Here is a 24,295-nt window from a genome sequence, read left to right as displayed (position 1 = left end):
TATTTGAAACAAAATGAATGATACTTACTGCATAGACATTGAACCACGCATATTTGTTGAAATTTACATACTAAAACTTAACGTGAAGTTACCTCATTTTTTGAAGCGTGGTAAAATGTGCTAACTTTACATAACATTTTTATATACAAAAATCGTTAAATACGTTAAGTTAAAGACCTCAAACGTAAATTTAGTTAATTATCTTTAAAATGAGCTGAAAATAATTAAAATTGAACTATAGATGACGAAGATATCACCAAATCACTTTTCCATGTTTTACGAAAGTGACCCCAAACTTTTGGCCGATACATCATATTGAGGGGTGACCCCAAACTTTTGGTCGATGACATCAAGGAATTATTTACTTAATAACTTTTTTTCTAGATTGTTTAGCTAAGTTCTGTAAAAAGCAGTTGAAAGCTAATAGAAAATGGGTCATATTACCGATCTCATCTTAAAATTTGCTCGACCCAACTTCCAGCGACACTGCCGTAAGTTTATATTCATTTTTTAGAAAATTTGGCAACTTTGGGTTAAGTTTACATACAAATTTTTTTGAAAAAGTTTCTTTTAAATCATGTTCAAAGTTTCTTTGACTTATTATCTTTTGAATGAAACCTAGGGTTTTGAAATCGGACGCAAATTGGCGGAGATATGGGCCTAAACAAATGACATGTTTTTGATGCGGTGACCCCAAACTTTTGAACGGGAGTGTATGTATGACTGTGCGTAAAAAAGCTCACTCACTTTTAAGGCACTTCCCACTTCGGATTTCAGCACGGAACGAACCAGGATTTCACCGCATTGAAAACTGTTGAAAATTGTTCGGATCAGATGAGTAGACCAAATTACCCGAAAATGCGTAGCTGTTTTGGTGGATCAAGCTGGGAGTAGTTGGATTCAAATTTCAGTCATGATTGTTTCGTAACGGATATTTTCGTGACGTTTTTGGGCATAGAGTATCAATTGTCAAATGTCATAACATATCTCAGTGAATAACCGCGGAAGCTGTGGAGAATAATTATCTACAAAGCAGGCCTAATTCAATGAGAATGTAACGCCAGAGAAAAGAAGATAATAGCGTTAACCCTACATCTCCAAATTTCATGAAAGTATGAAACCGAATCTTCACGTCATTCCCATCTGGCTCCATAATCATTTGCCAAACTTTAACACATTCTCGACTAAGCCCATAAATATTTAATACTCCTCCAGCATCGCTTTCCCACTGGGGGGGGGGGGCTTCCATTGTAACCCCAGAGGTGTTGCACGGAAGATAATTCTTGAAACGAACCGAATCCCCTTATGTCGTCCACTTGAGCGCATCGCTCGCTCGCCTTCTGCTTGATCTCCTTTCCTTCAGCCCTCGACTTCTTCAGACTTTCCCCACCCCACCCCACGTTCGGTAAACAGAGCCCAGAAGAAAGACGAGAACCAACCTCCTTGTGCTCCCCCACGCCATTCAACCATTTTTATGCTCATGAAAACGATGCTCGTTTGCTGCTCTAATTCAACCGGAAGAGGAAGTTCTCGCGCGAAGAGTGATGGTTTTTGACAAAATGATGCATGGTGTTTGTGCGCGCAGACGGGAACCGTGTGCTGTGCTCTCGCCGGTCGGGTCTTACCTGTGTCAGCAATTTATTTGCCTTGTGAAGAAGGAGCAGAGCCACCGGGGAAGAAAGGTGGAGTGGGTTTGAGCTGTAGGTACCGCCGTGCCACGTTGCTTTTGATTGTGAAGTCACTGTGACGTAAAACAGACATGCGAGGCTACATGGTATACTTTTGTTGTACTCCTTTTTTTGGTTTTGACACAGAACCGGCAGCGTTTGAGTAGTAATCACCTGTGAAAAGTATACGAGATGTGAGCTTATTTTCATTATTGTTAGTGTGTCTGCGTCATTTGGCTAACATAATGGAATATTTTGGATGATTTCACTTAAATCTATGCGGTCCAGGTTTCCCATATGTTTATTTGCATTTCATGTGGTATGCCGGCAGAGTAATGGCTACATTTTAGATAGATGTTTGTTGATGTTCCAAATCATGGACTCATTTTTTAGAAACTTATTTTGTAACGGATTCATTTCATTTATTTAGACTAACATCAAATTCAAGATAAAACAGAATCAACAATATTTCTCCATAAAACACGGTCTCCATCCTCGGTCACTCCCGATGCTCGTCAAGTCACGCTCCACCTGATCCGCCCAATGTGCTCTCTGCACTCCACGCCTTCTTGTGCCAACCGGATCTGTCGCGAATACCAACTTTTCAGGATTGTTGTCCAGCATTCTTGCAACATGCCCTGCCCATCATATCCTTCCGGCTTTGGCCACCTTCTGGATAGTGGGTTCGACGTAAAGTGCAGCGAGCTTGTGGTTCATCCTTCTCCGCCACACACCGTTCTCCTGCACGCCGCCAAAGATCGTCCTTAGGCAGCATCCATTTATTACGTAACGCTAAAATCGACATTTTTCAACCCCCCCTCCCCCCTCCGTAACGCTTTTTTGTATGAAAACCCGAAAAATTTTGTATGGGTCGTAACGCTCGGTCACACTCCCCCCTCCCCCTAGAGCGTTACGTAATTTGTGGACGGCGCCTTAGCACCCGTCGCTCGAAAACTCCGAGTGCTTGCAGGTCCTCCTCGAGCATGGTCCATGTCTCGTGCCCGTAGAGGATTACCGGTCTTATTAGCGTTTTGTACATGGTGCATTTGGTGCGTGGGTGAATCTTTTTATACCGCAGCTTCTTCTGCAGCCCGCAATAGGCCCAACTTCCGCTGATGATGCGCCTTCGAATTTCACGATTCATTTTGTTGTCAGCCGTCAGTAAGGATCCGAGGTAGACGTATCCCTCCACCACCTGGAAGGTATCCCCGTCTATCGTAGCATTACTACCCAGGCGGATCCGGTCGTGTTCGGTTCCACCTACAAGCATGTACTTTGTGTTTGAGACATTTACCCCCAGTCCGACCTTTGCAGCTTCGCGTCTCAGGCGAGTGTACAGCTCTGCCACCGTTCCAAATATTCTGGCGATAATGTCCATGTCGGCACACAAACTGATAGGATTTGGTGAAAATCGTAAACTGGCTGTTGAGCCCGGCTTGTCGCATCACACCTGCCAGAGCGATATTGTGCAAGCTTCTGGCTAGTGTCGCTACGTCCATACTTAGGTAAGGCGGCCCGGCGCGGGGCACCGCGCTTAGTACTAACTAAATGCTACCGACGGAAGCTGGAAAGTACTTACAAGCTTATGTGCCTGAGGGTTGCGAGCGCGTACCGTACCGTGTCACACGACACTCTCTGCGTCATTACTGGTATGGTGCATATCAGCATTATTATCAGTGAGGACATGGAGTGCTTCGAAATACGCGGCACAAGAGGCATACGCAGGACTGCCAGGATGGCCTCTATAGTCAAATAGCAGCGCGCGTGGGACAGTTCCACCAAAGGAAGGTGGACCCATAGGTTGATACCGAGGGTAGATAGTTGGATTAATAGGCGCCATGGGGAAGTTACATTCCACCCGACACAGGTCCTTACAGGTCATGGTTGCTTCCGACAGTATCTACACCGTTTCGGGCATGCGGATTCTCCCGAATGCCCAGTGTGCAATGGTTTAGAGGAAACGGCGGAACACGTTTTGTTCGTGTGCCCGCGTTTTCGCACAATGCGTGACCGCATGCTTGCCACATGCGGGGAGGACACAACTCCGGACAACTTGGTCCAGAGGATGTGTAGGGATGAGTTTGGCTGGAACGCCGTTTCAACGGCTATCACTCATATCGTCTGGGAGCTACAGAGGAGGTGGCGCGTGGACTCGGAGAATGGCTAGTCCAGATGCAGTACAAGAAGTGGTCCAGGGGTTTGAAGTCGGCTTCGTAGGTCATACCGGTGCCCTGCGGTCGAGATCGACCCTTACAGCGATTGAGTGGCCACGGAGAGGAAGTCCCTGTAGCGGTGCTATCGTGGCGTCGGTCTACTGGGTTGGATCCTAGCCCGCGGTTGGAAAAGGTTCCCCGGAAAGGGTCGGGGTAGGTGAGACCCTGCTGTCTGCAACCTTCGGGTGCATCTGATAGGGCCTCCCGAGCAGAAGAAAATAACAAGAGAATAACATATCAAGGTATTTATGTTAAATACTACCATACCTTGATATGCTCTTTATTAGGTGGTAATAAGAGGCAAAATAACAAAAACGAATACCAAAATTTTGTATTATTAACACCTAGAAAATAACAAGTCTTGTTATTTCAATAATGAATGCATACCTAAAATATAAAGTGCAGTGTTTGTTATTCCAAAGTTATTGAATAACAAACTAATAACATTTCTTGTTATTAAATGTTTCATTTGTTCGATGACTTCATGATGTGATAGCAAATCTTGTTCTTCGATTATTTTCACTGCTAAACCAACAAATACTACATCAATACCAAACTCTGCTCAAATACCTCCAACTGTTATTGTGATGTTCTCATAACATGTCATAGAATATCGCAGCAATAACAATTTTAGGTATTAGAGCACATGTTGCCCTTCACATGGTATTTGTAAGGTATGCCCTTCTGCTCGGGCTGAAGGGTAGTGATACCCTTCATTTGCGGGCAGGTCAGATCGGGTTGCACGTGGGCATCAGTGCTTGATGTCTGCTAAGCAATTGGGCGCAGGCGGGGTTGACCATGCCCGCCTTCCGAGGACAAAGGGAGTGGCGAGGACCACTCGGGAAACTGGCTAAGCGCCAGCAGGCTATCGTGATGGACTCTCCAGAGCGAGTCATCGATGTTCGTTGCTGCTAGGCTACGGCAGCTAACCTTGTGGGTGCGATATGCACTAGCCCCTCTCTGAAGCAATACCTTCTTGGTGGTTCCGGAGAGACGTAGGGTTTGGCGACCATAGGAATGTGTTTTAGTGGGTCGAGGAGAGAGTAGTCCTGGCTTTTACTAGTGTTGTAGAAGACGGCCTTAACCCCACACTACAATAACCTTCTGTTAGGGTGTCTGTTGAGCAGATTTTTCCCCCTATAGTTTAGAAGGAAAAAAAGCGATCTTGAAGAGTAGGCCTTCTCGCAGTCCCCGGCGAGATTCGAATGAAGTGGATAGCTCACCCAAAATCTTTTCGCAGTTTTGCCACCGTCCATCGTTGCTTTAATCAGTCTAGTCAGCTTCCCAGGAAAGCCTTTTTCCATAGCTCTGTGCGGTCGATACTGTTGTATGCCACTTTAATGTTGATGAACAGATGATGCGTTGGGACCTGGCATTCACGGCATGTCAGGAGGATTTGCCGTACGGTGTAGATCTGGTCCATTGTCGACCGGCTGTCGATGAAGCCAGGTTGATGACTACCCACAAACTCTTTTGTTTAGGTGACAGACGACGGAAGATGATCTGAGATAGCACTTTGAAGGCAGTATTAAAATGGTGATCGCTTCGAGGTTCTCACATTCCCAATGTTCACCTTTCTTGTAAATAGGACAAATCGGCACCAACATTTCAAAAGGGCGTAACTGCTTTTGCAATCAATGCCTTCTCACAAAGCTGTGGAGCGTATCCCATCCCTCTCGAGCAATCCACTAGCACAAATAGAAAGATAAAATCCTCCTCTTTCGATTAATGGATGTGAATTGCGTGAGATGAATGAAATACGATCCACAGCTCTGTGAGAAGGCATTGATTGCAAAAGCAGTTACGCCCTTTTGAAATGTTGGTGCCAAAATTACCCTTTCCTGCGAATCTTCCAATAGCAGTTCGGTTTCTCAGATCTCGACTACTAACCGGAGTGGACAGGTGGCCAACGTTTCTGGGCCCATCTTGATGAGTTCAGCTGCGATACCATCCTTGTCAGCTGCTTTGTTGGATTTGAGCTGTTGGATGGCATGCTTAACTTCCCTTAGCGTGGGAATTGGTTCATTCCCGACTGTTGCAACGCCGCAATAAAGTAGGTTTTCTGGGCCGGTCTAATATTGGACCCGTCTAACCGCAGCATAACGCAACATGACAGTTCTCGCGCGCAGTGGTAGTGGTGGGTGAAATGAGACTAGATAATTGATGTGGAAGAGGGAAATAAATAAAAACAGCATAATTTCGCCATCGTAAGAATAGCAAAGAAAGTAGTTCTGTAGGTGTTTCGGAATTAATAGTTTAATTAATTTGTGAGTGCCTTTGAGTTTAAGTTCAGTGTGCGGCGCGAGGTGCGGTGTAAACTAACAGAAAGTCCGTAAGGTAAAACCTGAAAAGAAAGGCTAAATGGTTAGTGGAACGATTAAAAATACTTAGCTGCATATTTCTTCATAGCTGCGCGAATTCTGATACCGGGTGATTCCTGAAACAAGGAAATTTACCAAACAAACCTACCGTGTCAATGGACTGTATGTAAGTAGACGTAAAATGGAACACGTAAAGGAATTAACCTAGATTGGGTAATTAATGACAAATATTCGTGTCTCAAAAATAGCACCCCACAGTGGTACCGCCATAGGCCAAAAATCAAAAAATAGATTTTCTAATTCATGAGTTTGTATATTTTTCATAAATCAATGATGTTCCCAAGAATGCATAAAAACCATTTTTATGTATGTTTCTGTTGCATATTTTGCTTGAGAACGTGGGTACTGTTATGCAAATTGACATTCTCAAAATTTATCGAAATATTACATGAATTTTGAGTTGTACACCGCGTTTTCGTATAACAAAACCAAATGGATTTTCAAATGTTTTTCAACGCAGAAAACCAGAATACATGCTTATCTTTCAAATTCAAAGCACCAAAAAGAGGAAATGGATGTTTTTGAGCTACTGTGGCTGTGAGTAATAGGCACATAATTTTACCCATAAAATATATACATAATTAAAATTCATGTAACATTTCAAACATGTTCTTAACCACATTTAATCAATCGTCAGCCATCAAATGATCAGATTTGAATAGGAGAATCAGTCTGTGAAGGTTGTAGCTGCAAATATCTGCATATAACTTTGCAGGGTGTGTTGGAAGTTACCCGTTCTTTTTTATAAAAATATATTTTAAAATAACTACAAAATTGTATAAATACTTGTCCTTCTGGAACTGACTGAAATGCGTATCAAAATTATTGAAATTTTCACAGGAGATATTTCAATGCTCTTTACAATACTTGAAGGATATTTGATTTGAAAACAAACTTTGTATTTTTTTTATTATGAAAAAATACAGTTCTGGAGGTATGGCTTGAGATATGAGTAATTGCATAACAACCATTTTCATTTTATCTTGTCAAAACTTACCTTTGTAATTGTTTAATTTGATGGGAATTTTGACATTTACTGCTAACATTGACAAAATTTCCTCAAAATCCATCCAGTACCTAAAATTGTAGTGCTAGGAGAAGGAGTAAATTGTTCTTTGATTAATATTTACTGGACATAATTCTTCATAATCTCGTCCCAAATCTAAATATTTGACCAATTTATTTGTGTATCTCAATATTTGAATTGATTTCTTTGATACTATTGCAGGCACTCTGTCGAATGTAGAGCGATATTTGCATATATTTTGTTTATTGGGTTAAAGCTATCTTTAAATAAAAAAAATTAAAAAAATCCACGTACTTCATTACAGGACAGCATTTCCAAAGCAATTGCAAGAAACAAAAACGACTGGAAACACTTTAATCTTTTTCAAAACGCAGGACTATGAATCGTATAATATATAACGTTGTAAACCATTGTATTTATGGTTTTAAAAATTTCTTTTTACGTACGTAATGTGAAATAATCCCGAATATTTGTTTAAAATTTTGCAGTTGAAGAAGTAATTGATTCTGTAATTGCACTATTGCACAATTGTTAAAAAATTATTACTATTGGTTATTTGACACTGTAGTTATACATACTAATTCGATTAGTGATGATTTTTCTGTATTTCAACAATGAAAACTATCTTACTTCTAAGGAAAAGTCGGTTTCATATATTGTTTTATTACAGCATACAACCTACTATGTATGGGGCCCATATAGCCGAGGCGGTAAACGCACGGGTATTCAGCATGACCATGCTGAGGGTGACGGGTTCGATTCCCGGTCGGTCCAGGATCTTTTCGTAAAGGAAATTTCCTTGACTTCCTTGGGCATAGAGTATCTTCGTGCCTGCCACACGATATACGCATGCAAAATGGTCATTGGCAGAGGAAGCTCTCAGTTAATAACTGTGGAAGTGCTCATAGAACACTAAGCTGAGAAGCAGGCTTTGTCCCAGTGAGGACGTTACGCCAAGAAGAAGAAGAAGAACCTACTATGTAATGAAATTACAATTTTGATGCTAATGCTGATAAAATTCACAAGAATCTATTATGATACTGTCATGTGATACATGTTTTATCTAGTTATACTTAGCAAAAACTGATATAATTCGATTTACTCTTCATAATAGGTAAAAATATTTGATTACTGATTTCTGTGCAAAATAAAGCTTTTTTAATGATAATTTCATCATATAAGTATAAATAAATAAAAATGTCCAAAGTTAATATTGTTCAAGTGATGTTCATGAAAACGTAGTGGAATATCCTTTTTTGGTTATAACATGCTATTTCTGGTCATTAGAAATGATTCTTCCCTTCAAAAAACGAAGAAAATTATTTATGACCGCTTCCCTGAACAAATGGAACCACTGTGCACCCGTGCAAAAGCTACAAATTTAGGGTAACGTCACTCAGATTGGACCACTTTGATTGGAAGTTACAAAAGAAGTCGTGGCAGAGGAAACCACTTAATTGTAAGTAATTTATTGTTAAGTTTTGTAATCCAAAATTATAAATCAGTTGTTTTGTTAATAAAATTACAGTTGAGGCGTTGCTTCAAAAAACCTGAGCCGCTATAAAAATCTGGTTTCCCTCTCGGGAACACCGACCTCTGCTGCTCGTTCCTCCGTTTTCATGGTCTGCCGTGCCTACGTCCTCTACGTCATTCAGGTGCTCGCCGAAGTGCTGCTTCTACCTTCCAATCACCTCTCGTCCGCTCGTTAAGAGCCCTCCGTCCTTATCCCTGCAGATTTCGGCTCGCAGCACGAAGCTGTTGTGGGTTGCGCTGAGCTTCTGATTAGAACTTCCGTGTTTCTTGAGAACGGCACAGCAGTTCCATTTCCTCGCATTCCGCTTCTTCCAGGCTGTGATTTTTGCCCCGAAAGAAGCGGGTCTGTTGTTTCCACATCTGTTTGTAACGTTCCACGTTCTGCCGGGTTCCTTGCTGCAGCATTACCATCCGTGCTGCGTTCTTCTCATTAAGAATCGCTCTGCACTCCTCGTCGAACTACTCGTTTCGTCGACTCCTTTCCATGTACCCGATGGTGCTCTCGCCTGCATCGTTGATGGCTTCTTTTACTGTTCTCCAACAGTTCTCAGGGGGGCCTCATCGAGCTTGCCCTTGTCTGACACGGACAACGTCTTCAGCTTTCGGCTGTACAGACTGTTTTAAACTTAACATTAGACAACGGACAACGGAGCATGCACCAGTGGAAACGGGGAAGAAACTATTCTCACGAAAAGTTTCAACGCCCGAAGCGGGAATCGAACCCTCACCCCATAGCATGGTGCGATTATAAGCTTGGTGACCCTAACCGCACGGCTACGAGGCTCCACTCCACACAACGCTGTATCGAAATTTTGCGCGTATGTCGAGGCGATATCCGCTTGTTTCAGTCGCTCTACGTTGTACCGTGGTGTACATTGTTGATGACGGAGAGTTTTGGGCGTAGTTTGTCCATCACCAGTACCAGATAGTGGTCGGAGTCGATGTTAGCGCCACAATTGGTCAAGATGTCGATAATGTCGGAGAAGTGCCGTCCTGTGGTGATTTCCAGGTGTAACGGTAAGGGAGGCTTTGTAACGGATATTTTCCTGTTTGAATCGGTATGGTTTACCGTTTATTTTATTTTTTTTTTCATATTTCAAGAACTACGTCCATTAGACTCGTAGAATCTTGTCCTTGATCAAAGTCCATTGGTCTTGGTTCTTGTTCTCCCTAGACGAATACCCATAAAGTTTGCGGCTCAATTATAGATATGTTTCCGCAGAGTTCCGCCTTTCAATTTAAGTTAATTTTATAACGTTGTTTTTAAAAAGATAAAAAGGTTTTGTATCTATCTAAGAAGGATTTCAAAAATTGTAGAAATCACTACTCTTTTCAAAATGAGCCCCGGTACTTACAATTTTTCATCAGTTGCTTTTGTGGCAACAATGTTATGATGATTGTGGCATCGTTCTTTCCCCATCGACCAGTGCACCAAGTGACATGGGTTTCCCATGATGGCGTCACGGAAAATCAAATTGACCATATCTGCATCAGCCGAAAATGGAGACGGAGCCTTCTTGATGTCCGGAACAAACGTAGCGGTGGTATTGCGTCCGATCATCATCTCCTAATCGGCGAGATCCGGCTGTGCATTTCGAGAATCCATCGACAGGAGGAGGACCGTGCTGCGGATATTCCGAAAGGTGGAAGCGTAGAAGATCAATGGAGTTGCACCAAGAACATCTTCATCGCCACCGGCGAGAATAATTTGGTTGAACTAAGCACCCGGAAAAAACAGTGTACCACAGATGATACCTGGAGGAAAGAAGCGAAGGAACGCAAAGCCGTGATAGAGCGGACGAAAACACGAGAAACCAAAACCGTAGCCGGTCAGTGCTATTCAACTCTCGAAAAGGAAGTGAAACGCTCATAAAGATAGGAGCGTGGGCCGACTCCCAATCAGACGAAGGCGAAAAAGCCACAAATACCGGTGACACTCGTCTCCTCTACGATGTCTCACGTTGCCTTAGTGGGACCAAGATTAATGCTACGATGCCCGTGAAAGACAAATCTGGACAGCTATAGACGGCTGACCAGCTGAAACGCTGGGTCGAGCACTTTGCAAACCTTTTACAAGTATAGGGCACGCCACCAACTCCTCAGCATGATCCGATGTGGGTTTGGCATTACCCGTGTCAACACCGAAGCTCCATCATTGCAGACAGTAGAAACAGCCATTCGTAGCATGAAATCGAACAGGGCCCCGGGGGTCGGTCGCATATAAGCTGAGATTCTCAAAGCTGACCCCGCAGTATCTGCACAACTGCTGCATCAACAATTGTGCTACATATGGGAAGCCGCGATATTTCCGGCCGACTGGATGTAAGGCGTCTCAATAAAGGTGCCCAAAAAGGGTGACCTGACACTGGATACAGTAGACGATTGACGCAACTCTTCGACGGCAGCAATCAGGAATCCGTGCCGGACGATCCTGTGTAGACCGTATTGTCAGGCTCCGTATCATCCTGGAGCTAATCAAGGAAATCCAAGAGCCTTTCTACCGTCTCAATCACGAAAACATGTGGGGAGGCCTCAGGCGTAAAGGTATCCCTAAGAAAATCATCGGCCTTACTAAAGCACAGTACGAGGCATTTTCGTGCAGAGTACTGTACAGCTGTGCCTTGTCTGATCCCATCAGGGTCGTTACTGAAATGAGGCAAAGATGTATACTAACACCGCTACTGTTCCTCATCGTGCGATTGATCGTGAACCAAACTGTGGGTTGCAGTGCCCATTACCATAGAATACCTAAATGACTTCGAACTGGCTGAGGACGTTGCTCTATTAGCTCAATGGTGTTCTGAGATGCAGTGTAAGCTCGATGATTTTTCCGATCGCTCCTCGGTGGCAGGTCTTACCATGAACGTCAACAAGACCAAATCATTGGTTGTAAACGTAGTCAACCCTGTCAGCTTTACGGTAGGTGGGCGGCAAGCAGTGGAAAATGTTGAACACTTCCAACACCTTGGTAGCCAAATGGCGGCTGATGGCGACACATCATACGCGTTGTATAGCTGCCGATAATATCCACCTTTCCGATTGAACCAGATCAAAATGCACCAACCTCAACTCTGGGTGCCCCTAATTCACCCCAATTAGTCTATAATTTTCATTCACACGCTACAAAGCCGTCATTCTCACTACTACTGGTCCATTCAACTTTCAATAAACCCATTCTGCAACAGTTCTCAAAAGCGAACGGAGCTGTGGTGTTCTTGTCAAACTTTTAATGAGGTAAGGTCAGTCAATCGTACGTACCTACGTACCTACGAGCGCACTCTGTGCTTTCTTGGTTCCCTCGATAAGGCCGGTGGTAGGGGAGGCAACATCTTGGAAAAACAAGTGAGGGCGTAGAAATCATTCAGGAAATGGTTATACAGACGGAAGGTGAAATTGCTGCCTCCAAACTATTCAGGCCCGCTTCCTAGTATGGATGCGGCAAAAGATTTTTGAGAGAATTGACAATTTGTTTGATTTATTATTCAATTGACTTTACACGATAAATCGAAAAATCTTCTACATCTCTATAAGTGCCCCCCCCCCCCCCCCCCCCAGCAAACAACTCCTTTGAATAAGAGTTATTATAACAGATTTTTTCGTTCAAAAGCATTTAATTTTATATTGCAATAAGAGTAAACATGGTTGAAATATTTTTGCCAAAAGGCAATAGGTCGAAAAAGTACTTTGAATGCTAAAATTTCATAATCGAGGATTTTCGACGGTTTTTAGAACCTCTAATTAAACTAATTGAAACTAAAATGTATATTAGAGTTAAATAATCTTCTCAACTTCTTAAGCCCTTTCAACGCATTCTGTGAGCGCATTGAAAAAGCTACCATTGGAAAACGTAACATTTCGTGAGAAACAAGTTCCTCGCCACCCTCCCGCCACCCTCACCCGCCCTGCCGCTTAACCAAGCTAAATCTAGAGAATCCTATAAAGGTATTCATTATTTGGGTAAATTGTTTGACCTATTTTTAACCTGTGTGCCCGCTCGACGAATGGCGTCGCGTCGTCAATCGTTTGGTCGGCTGACTGACACGAAATGTTCCTGATGGCATTCTTCAACAACTTGTCATTCCGTTTAAAAATTGGAGAAACTGTCGTCGCCGTCGAGCGTGGGTAAGGAAAACGAACGGTGAGAAACCAAGCAAGGAACCGAGCAAGAGGGAAAGTCGACCTATGATTACTCTACCCATGAATAGTGCACGAGTCGGAAATTGGAATTTTCACCGGTCGTCATCGTCTTCGAAAGGTTGAGAAGTTGAGCGACATGACCGGTTGTCGTCATTATTTGTCATCACCATCATCATCATCGTTATGATTTTATGACTCCGGTCAATTGGTGTTTTATGGTTGGGACGTCATCGATAATTGAGGTGGGTAGGTACAACTTTGCACGTGGGAATGAAATTGCGACATATTTTAAATTGTTTGATATCAACAGTGAAGGTCAACAAATTTGCACTACATACTACAAAACTTTTGGGGCATCGTGGCCGAGCGATTAGCAGCATCAGTCGTTTAGGTGTCTCGTAAGTCTCGGAGTGTGGGCTCGATTCCCGCTCCAGTCGGGAAAAACTTTTCGTCAAACGGGAAATTCTCCACTGGGCCACTGGGTGTTATATGTGCTGTCCGTTAACGAATGTTAGTAATGTTTACTCTATAGAGGCTGCCAGGTCGAAGACGGTGTAATTGTAAAGAGGAACATGACCAGCGATACCGTGACATTACCCGTAGCCTTAGTGTAGTGCATGTTGCATTACTCAATTGTCATTGAAGGCAATGACGTAAAGATTTTGATACAGTTCTGTTTTGTTTTTTTAAGACTTTTTTTCCTATAAAAAAAAACAAAACAAGAGCACTGACAATTGGCCATCCATCGAAAACCCCGCATCACCCTTGTTCACCGCTGAATTCTCCCCAGTAAGAAGTTTAGGAGGGCCCATATAGCCGAGGCGGTAAACGCACGGGTATTCAGCATGACCATGCTGAGGGTGACGGGTTCGATTCCCGGTCGGTCCAGGATCTTTTCGTAAAGGAAATTTCCTTGACTTCCTTGGGCATAGAGTATCTTCGTGCCTGCCACACGATATACACATGCAAAATGGTCATTGGCAGAGGAAGCTCTCAGTTAATAACTGTGGAAGTGCTCATAGAACACTAAGCTGAGAAGCAGGCTTTGTCCCAGTGAGGACGTTACGCCAAGAAGAAGAAGAAGAAGAAGAAGTTTAGAACCCGGGTTTTAACATTAGCAGCAATACCATTCCAATAATAGAACATGTGTTCAGTAATAAGAATTCTAGTACCGTAATCCGGGGTCAAATTGATCACTTCAAATCAACTTTTGCCAATAACATTTGTGGTAATTCAAATATTGGCAAAAGAATTTATGCAAAACCAGTACCCAGTGAATCTCCATGAAACCATGTGACAGAATTTTGTTCAACAAATTTAAACTTTAAGTTAAATAACTTCAAATATCAAAATATTGGAAATGCCACTTTGGGGCGAAATTGATCAGTATACAATTAAGCATCGGTTGGAAAGGAAAATTTCCTTCGCCGCTTAATTTTGCTCTTCTAAAACCGAATAACGCGTTTAAAATCTTACAACTAGTGAATTTATTACTTTAAATGCAAAATTAAATTTTGAAATTTCCCCTTAAACGCCTAAAGGTAGGCAATTCCATTTAAAATAAGTGATTTCTATCACAAAAAATGACTATTTCTTCATAAAATGTACTTTTTATAACTATTTTATTTTCTGATTAGCTGCATTACATCTCTACCAAGGCTCCACAAAAATGTTAAAACAAAGAATTCACGGGAAGTCCTATTAGCAATTGATTGTTTGGTAGCAATGATTTCAGCTAAATGAGAAATACATTGCAAATTCCTTGAAAAAATAAGGCAAAACTAACTTTTTTCCAAAAAATTAAAAGTCTACACTCATCCCTGGATATTTACGAATCAGATGACGTAAAAAGTTTAAGATTATTACGACGCTTAAGAGTTCCTAGTATGGAATTACAATGTATTACCCGAGTGATCAATTTGACCCCGGTTTACGGTATGTTCCTTGCATTCTAGCACTTTCCAGTCTTCGAAGAGTTAGTGCATACATGGATCTCTAACCCAATTTGATTTCCTTTGCATTGAGTTTAGCCTCAGACGGTGAGGTTTATAACTATACGCAAGTTGGCCAACTTAGTTTTATTCAGAAACTGGAAGTCATCAAAACACCAGTAGCAAGGACTAAATACTATAACTTCTTAAATTACCAGAACCCATATTCCAAAATTGAAAAATAGGACGACACTAGATTTCGGTTTGGTAGATATTTCTCCGTAAAGCAACCCAAAAAGGTGATCTACCTACGTTACGGGCTCCGTTAAAGATTGAGTATATTTTATACCCCTTCAACCATTCATCCCTCAGCACGGGTCGCCTGACACCTTGGATTGGGGTTTCCTGTTTGGTGGACTTTTACCCCCGGAACAGCTGGCCCGTAGTGCTATTCCGAGCAGGAAGCTACACGGCCAAAGGTTGTACATTTTTGTGGTCTGTTTTAAATAACTTACAAAGAATTATTCGATCTTGTCCTGTCTGTGTAAAAAAATGTAACGCATCTCAACATCACCGACACCGACTGCCCGACAGATAGAATGATTCACCAACTGTTGAACAATACCCAGCCAGCAATTTGGTGTCTATATCGAAATCGCAACTGAAATAGTCACACATATATAGCACCAAAGAAATCGTATTCAATGCACGAAACATGCATAGACATACTAAAGTGAAGGCCATATCAAAACATATACGATAACTGCGATTCCATCCAACATGATTTACGATTTCTCGAAAAATTTCTACGATTTCGCCGATTTTCTTCGTCTAAATATACGATTATGCATGATCTTATTACGATTGAGTGTACCGATATACAACTCAAGATTTTCAAATTAAAAAAAACCAATCGGTGTTCAGTGAGAATCAAACTTAGATCCTTTGATTGAGAACTGCGCGTTATCCCCGGGTAGAGGTGAATAACAAACCAATAACTAAAGAATAACATATTTTGTCATCATATCTAAATTTGCAATTCTTTAGTTCTTTTTGAATAGCTCAGAATGACACATAAATTACAAAATATGCTATCATTGTAAAACTTGTAATTGACGAGTTATTACTAAATAGTATAATAACATAATAATAACAAATGTTACTATCATACTATCCTGCCACAGTATCAAAACAATAACATAATTTACCATCATATTAAAATATGTTATTATTTTGACATTCGTTTTGCTATTATTTTGTTATTACAATGGCAAAATCAGTTATTCCTTAGTTGTTATGCCATAGAAATTCAGTTATTATTTTTGTTATTTTAACTCTTATTTCAAACAAACTAATAGCAAATTTTGCCATTCAAACATTCTATTTTAATGGTAAAATTTGCCATTCATTTGCCATTTCGCTCTACCCGGGTCTCTATTGACTATATTGCCAAGTTGAAAAATGGGAATGAAACGAATGAAAATTAGCATGATACGGTGCGAGACTTGTGGTGGGAGGGTTGTTATTGTCCATTGAGTGGTACCAAAAGTGGTGCTGTGCAAGAGGCCCAGAATTGACATCGTTGTTGGAATCCACTTATTGTAAGTCATCTGCTGTATATAAATAGTATGAAAACCTATATGTTTGGTTGAAATTATTGCTACCATGGTTGGAATGTGTCAACAACAACAAAAATACAAATTTGTGATGAATACTATTTTTTTTTCTTTTTCTCCACCATACAAATATGTAAACAAAATTATTTACGATTTCCGAGATTAAGATTCGACTATTAAAAGTGCAGTAACAATCATATGCGACTGTAAAAATGAATATACGATTTCTACGATTTCATTCACTTCGTATACGATGCAAGTGTGACGCAAACGATCAATATACAACATTGGTATTATACCAATAATAGTTGTATACGATTTCACCGACTTTGATTATACCTTTAGGTAGCAAGCTCGATTTAGCAGATTCATGTACGACGTGAAGCGACGATTTCCACGATTCAAAGAAATCATACATACGATGCTAGCGAACCTGCAGCTTGACACTAAGAATGTATGTTTTTTCACGATTCTATCCGATTCTGTGCGATCCTACCAATAGTATATCGCACCTTTTATGATCGGAGACGACTATATGAAACAAAATCGCAATTGAAGTTCAATTTGGCATGAAATGCGATTTGACGCAATCATTGTCAACAAATATACATATTCTTATTCAATTCTGATTCAATATATATGCAAATATACGATTTTTTCCACACAATGATTTACGATATGTGGTTGGCTGAGCATACATCGAACTTATCAATACTCACGCTCAATGTGAACGGCTGATCCAGTTGTTGAACACTAGTATAACCAAAACTGTTTGCATGAATGCTTCCTTTTTTAAATCTGTATTCCTATACGCCAGTGAAACTTGGTGTGTATCAGTGGAGAACACCCAACGGCTGCAGGTCTTCATCAATAGATGCCTGCGGTATATAATTCGTGCATGGTGGCCTCACAATTGGATCTCCAACGTGGGACTCCATCGTCGATGTCATCAAAAGCCGATAGTGACAGAAATTCGGGAGCGAAAATAAAGGTGGTCGGCCCCATACAACGCAGGGGCGGAAACTAAATCTGCAAGCAAGCGTTAGATTGGAACCCAGAGGCTCATGGCGGCGCAGCCTCAACAACGAAATCAAGCAAGTCGACAGAAATTTGATCAAGGCGATGACTGGCAATCACCCAGGATGGTAAACTTTCAATTCGGCCCTCTGCACCACCGTGGGTGCCCAGGACTGAAAGTTAAGAAGTTTCTTGTTTATCTGATCTACCTAATCGTGCATTCCAAAGGGTTTAGCGGCGTTCTAGCAGAGTTCAAGAGTATTCCAGGAATGTTCCAGTGCGTTTCAGGAGCGCTCTAGGGATTTTTCAGGGGGTTTTGTGAGTGTTATAGGATGTAAAGGGAGTCCTAAAGGGTTTCAGGGAGTTAGGGGGTTTTAGTTCATTGTCGAGGAGTTTCTGTGGCTTTCAGGGTGTTTAACTGTGTTTTAAGGCTTTCACAGGCGTTCCAGGATTGTTCAAAGAGGTGTTAGGGGGCTTCATGGGTGTTGGTTAGCATTTCGGGGGGTTGCAGAGGCCTTCTGGGGGTGTTTCTAGATGTCTTCAGGACTTTCAGGGATTTCAAGGCGATCCAAGGGTATTTCAGGAAATTTCAGCGGGTTTAAGGGGCGTTTTAGAGGTTTTCAATTGGTTTTGTTATTGGTGTTTCATGTGCTTTCAGTGTGCTTCAGAGGCGTTCCTAGAGCGTTCCAAGGATCTCAAGGGGTTTAAAAAGTTTTAAATGTGTTCCAGGGGATTCCGGAGAACTTCAAGGGTTTTCAAGAAACTTCACGATGTCTCAGGGGTGTTTCAAGGATGTTCCAGGAGGTTTTAGAAGCGTCCCATGAGGCTTTAAGGGGTTTCCGTGAGTTTTAGAGACGTTCCAGGTATATTTCAAATGGTCTCGTAGAGTTTCAGGGAATTTTAGGCGTTCTAGAGGTGTTTTAAGGGGTTTTCAATGGGTACCAGTGGCATTCCTGGGGCGTTTCAGCATCACCTCTGGGGCTTCAAAACCATTTCGAAATGCTTCATAAAGTATTAGAGTCGTTCCAGGGCGTTTCAGAGGTTGTACATGGAGTCTTGTCTTAGGGAGATTCATGGGCGTTCCATGGAGCTTCAGGGGGCTTCAAAGGTGTTTCAAGGGTTGTTTCAAGAGAATTCAGAGGGTTTCAGAAGCGTTTTTAATGGATTTCAAGACCTATTCATTGCTTATCTGGGGCATTAGTAGGTTTCAGGGGCATTCCAGGGAGTTTCAAGGGGTTTCAGGAATGCGTCATGGTGCCTCAGCGGCGTCCAAGTAAACCTCAGATCGTAATAAACCCCATATCCTTGCTCCCTAGCTAAATCTGTTCAAAAAATTAAATTCAGAGCAAGTAGCTCTCTACAAATTTCGGCACCGTGATGAGGTGTTTGGGGGGTGTTGGATACAAAACGAAAAAAGCATCCCACTTGCCTTGGTCATCACCGCTTGGCCGCTGATTATGTTTTGGGACTGGAAACATTCTCCCTACCAATAATGATATTCGGGCAATCTTTGGGAGTGTTCATAGCTACCGAAGGAAGACATTTGTCCCACAATTATTCCTACATGAGCTGTAAACTTTTTCCGCGACGACCACGGCAATATTCATGTAGAAAGGCAAAGGCAAGTTTCATGGGTGGTTTATATTGGCCAAAATTTGTGCTCTGCTCAAGGCAGATCAGTTAGTACAATGGTATGGACTTAGTCTCACAATATCGAGGTGCCGTGTTCTAGGCTAGGTGTCAACTTTTTATAGCTAATTTCCGACATTGTATTTCATATCACACGAAATCGTATTTTATATTATTTAATGATGATCATATGAAATCGTGAAATGTCGTAAGAAATTTATATATGGCCTCCACTTTGGCACGTATATAGCAGTTTTGTGCAGTTTATTCGATTGAATAGGTTCTTATATAGTAGTGTATAACACAAATGATACAGACCAAAATGATTACTGTGACATTATCCCAGGTCGGCTGATTCGAATTCCATGAAGGCTTCCACTTTGAGCAGGCACCATTCGGCAGCACACTTCGTCATACGTACTCGTGATCAATTCCACTTTTCGGCGAAATACCGGCTGTTTCATTATCAAAATCTCCTTCAAAACATTAACTGGTACCGACATTTTCAAACAGTTGTACACGAAAAACAAAAACGCGACTGAAGCGAAAGTTTTCTATATATACTTTTTTTTTTTTTTGTATTTATGTGTATTTTAACTTATGCTAATTCTACACTTTCTATATATATACTTCTGAACATCGGTGGGTTTTCTTCATTTACCAGTGTTTTTCGATGAAGTGTCCATTTCCGTAAATTTTAAGCTAATTCTCGTAACCTCGGCGGACGATCGCCAGCGTCAGCGCGAGCAGTGAAAAATATGCGATGTCGCTGTGAAGTGACGACGACAGAAAATATAAAACACTGTTCACTTTTGACTCCAGTCAGCACCGTCTAAACACATACTATCAAACGAAGACGATTTTACCAAATTGAAAACAACTTTGTTGGCGCAGTTTGGTGGATGACGAAGTGAAGGAAAACAGTCTTTCAGTTGTGATACTGAACAGCTTTAAAGCTAAAATATATTTGAAATAATCAATTTTCATTTGATAAAGTAATCGATAATAAACTTACATATCTGTCTTCTCCATAGAATTAGTATCGCTACGCAACGTCTTCCAAACTAATTGTAATTGTAGACTAACATTATTTGCACTTACTACGTGCCGAATTCATTACACACAACACTACCAACTCGCTGAGCAAACAATGAGGCTGACTGTCCTCTATAAAACTAAATCTTCTGCACAGGCTACAATTGATCTGTTGGGAGCACCGATATACAAAAGAATCCCTGGTTGTTTCACCATGTCGATCGATTGCCGCTGCACAGTGGTTGCGGCAACATTCCCCTCCCCGTGAACAACCGGATTATGGGAAGCGTAATAAATTAACTTTTGGTTCATACACCACTCTCTATAATGCGTGCTAATTCGGAGCCCTCTGCATACTACCACTGTTACATATCTTTTCAGCATTATACTTCTGATCTCTTCAAACTTCTCTTTAACTGTTTCTGAAACTGAAAATCTTGCTACCTTACGCATTAAGTAATTGATTGTGGAGCGGATCTGGTGTGGTGGTTAGAACACAAGACTATCACGCCGAGGACCTGGGATCGAAACCCACTCCCGACATACTCACAAAATGTGGGTTCTTCCTTCGGAAGGGAAGTAAAGCGTGGGTCCCGAGATGAACTAGCCTAGGGTTAAAAATCTCGTTAATATAGACAAAAAAAAAAAAAAAAAGTAATTGATTTTTGATTGAACTGACGTTGCTGTTTCCAAAAATTCGACTGGTATGATAGAACTAGTATTACTTATAGCTACAGTTGATATAATTGGTACGACTGGTACCGCTGACGGAGACGAAGTACTAGAAGAATTACGGTTGCTCGTTACCGTCGTGTCTGAGAAAACATTCGTGGGGGTATTCACCACTGTTTTGAGACTCACTGACATTTCTGAACACGATATTTTATGATCAGTGACAGCACTTCGTCGACTCGTTCGATTTCTACCGTTTTCAATTAGCTTCAGTAGCTCATACTTTTCCCGATAGTAATCCGCTTCCACTTTGATCTCTTTCATACGCAAATGGTGTTGTAATTCTAACCATTTTAACGCAAATATATCCGGTGGAGTGTTTCTCCTACTCCGGTTATTGTTGATTTCATCAGTGGCCATACTTCGGCAGATGATTACCAGACTTCGGTAAATGACTCGCAACACATTTGGACCACTGTGCACTGTGGCTACACGCTCGCTCGACTAGAGCAACCCGAAGAAGCAGTGATAAATTCGGACTTTGAATCACTAACCCATCTATTTCTTACGTGGTTTTCGAATGGTAGCTGGCCGGTTCCACCGTGAATGTAGTGATAAATTGCTCTCTGGTTCCAACTCAGGACCAGATATCTTTAAAGTATGTTGGCGCAGTTTGGTGGATGACGAAGTGAAGGAAAACAGTCTTTCAGTTGTGATACTGAACAGCTTTAAAGCTAAAATATATTTGAAATAATCAATTTTCATTTGATAAAGTAATCGATAATAAACTTACATATCTGTCTTCTCCATAGAATTAGTATCGCTACGCAACGTCTTCCAAACTAATTGTAATTGTAGACTAACATTATTTGCACTTACTACGTGCCGAATTCATTACACACAACACTACCAACTCGCTGAGCAAACAATGAGGCTGACTGTCCTCTATAAAACTAAATCTTCTGCACAGGCTACAATTGATCTGTTGGGAGCACCGATATACGAAAGAATCCCTGGTTGTTTCACCATGTCGATCGATTGCCGCTGCACAGTGGTTGCGGCAACAAACTTATTTATTGAAAATGAAAATGCACGAACTGACGCTTCAGAAACTTTTAAGGCAATTTCTTCAGGAATTCTTTCGGAAATTCATTTAGAAATTTCTCTGACAAAACTATCACGAAGTTTGTTTTGAAATGCTTTCAAAAATTTTAGGAAAAAAATATCGGGAATTTCTTTGGAAAATCCTCCTACGATATAATAAGCATTTCCTTATGCAATTTTCTCGAGAAGTTTTTTTGGCGATTCCCTTCCACTAGAAAATGTCTCTGGTTAATCCTTTAAGAATACTTCTAACAATTTTTCAGGCATGCCTCCGGAAATTCTTTAAAAATAAATATCTGTTTCTGTAGGTTTTTTTTTCTAACAACTTGCATATTTAGGAATTCATTTGGCAGTTACTTTTTAAATTCCTTATCTTTTTTCTGATTTTTTGCTGGAAATTCTTTATGGATTTATTCTGACAGTTTCTCCACAAATTTTTCATCCAATTTATTTCAAGAATTCCTCCTAAATTAATTTTCAGAAATTGTTCCTGATATTCAATGAAGAATGGTAATTTGTTTCAGGTTGTTCTTCAGGTAATTTCTTAACAAAGTTCTTCGATATTTTTTAATTTAGAAATTCTTTATTTTTTTAAGAATATCTCCAGCAATTGATTATGGAAACACTTCGGCCAATTCTTGAGGAATCCCTCCGACCATTTCTTCAAGAACTGCACTGGATATTATTGTAAATTTAATATTTGCTAAAGAATTGCCGGATCATTTCCAAATGAGAATTGGATTAAATCCTCAAAAAGTGTTTGAGCTATTCGTCACAGGAATGCCGATAAAGTTTCTGAAGTAAGCTTTAACGGAATTTTGCGGAGGAGTTCCCAAGAACAATTCCAAATAAATTCGTTACAGAACTGCCGGAAGAATTTTGGTAGAAATTCTAGGAAGATTTTTTAAATAAATTGTTGGAACTATTCTGATAGATTTTCTTCCTCTCCTCTCATGGAGAGACTTTTACCGCCTATACTGCCACTGATAGATTTTGTTTAAGGGAGCTATAAAGGAATTTCTGAAGGATTTTGCAAAATGAATTGCCAGAGTTTTGTCTATATATACACTCCCGTTCAAAAGTTTGGGGTCACCCCCTCAAAAACATGTCATTTTTTTAGGCCCATATCTCCGCCAATTTGCGTCCGATTTCAAAACCCTAGGTTTCATTCAAAAGTCAAAGAAACTTTGAACATGATTTAAAAGAAACTTTTTCAAAAAATTTTGTATGTAAACTTAACCCAAAGTTGCCAAATTTTCTAAAAAATGAATATTAACTTACGGCAGTGTCGCTGGAAGTTGGGTCGACCAAATTTTAAGATGAGAGCGGTAATATGGCCCATTTTCTATTAGCTTTCAACTGCTTTTTACAGAACTTAGCTAAAAAATCTAGAAAAAAAGTTATTAAGTAAATTAATCCTTGATGTCATCGACCAAAAGTTTGGGTTCGCCCCTCAATATGATGTATCGGCCAAAAGTTTGGGGTTACTTTCGTAAAACATGGAAAAGTGATTTGGTGATATCTTCGTCATCTATAGTTCAATTTTAATTATTTTTGGCTCATTTCAAAGATAATTAACTTAATTTACGTTTGATGTCTTCAACTTAACGTATTTAACGATTTTTGTACATAAAAATGTTATGTAAAGTTAGCACATTTTACCACGCTTCAAAAAATGAGGCAACTTTACGTTAAGTTTTAGTATGTAAATTTCAACAAATATGTGTGGTTTAATGTCTATGCAGTAAGTATCATTCATTTTGTTTCAAATGAGCCAAGAAGAATTAAAATTGAATGAAAGATGACAAAGATATCAACAAACCACTTTTCCATGTTTTACGATAGTGACCCCAAACTTTTGGCCGATACAGCATTTTGAGGGGTGACCCCAAACTTTTGGTCGATGACATCAAGGATTAATTTACTTAATAACTTTTTTTCTAGATTTTTTAGCTAAGTTCTGTAAAAAGCAGTTGAAAGCTAATAGAAAATGGGCCATATTACCGCTCTCATCTTAAAATTTGGTCGACCCAACTTCCAGCGACACTGCCGTAAGTTTATATTCATTTTTTAGAAAATTTGGCAACTTTGGGTTAAGTTTACATACAAATTTTTTTGAAAAAGTTTCTTTTAAATCATGTTCAAAGTTTCTTTAACTTATTATATTTTGAATAAAACCTAGGGTTTTGAAATCGGACGCAAATTGGCGGAGATATGGGCCTAAAAAAATGACATGTTTTTTAGGGGGTGACCCCAAACTTTTGAACGGGAGTGTATGTATTACTAAACGGAATTATAATAAATAAAGTTCTAAAAGAAACTGTCGGAGGAAC

Source organism: Aedes albopictus, chromosome 3 (assembly GCF_035046485.1).
Source record: "Aedes albopictus strain Foshan chromosome 3, AalbF5, whole genome shotgun sequence".
Taxonomy (NCBI): domain Eukaryota; kingdom Metazoa; phylum Arthropoda; class Insecta; order Diptera; family Culicidae; genus Aedes; species Aedes albopictus.
Note: the sequence above shows the minus strand (reverse complement) of the source record.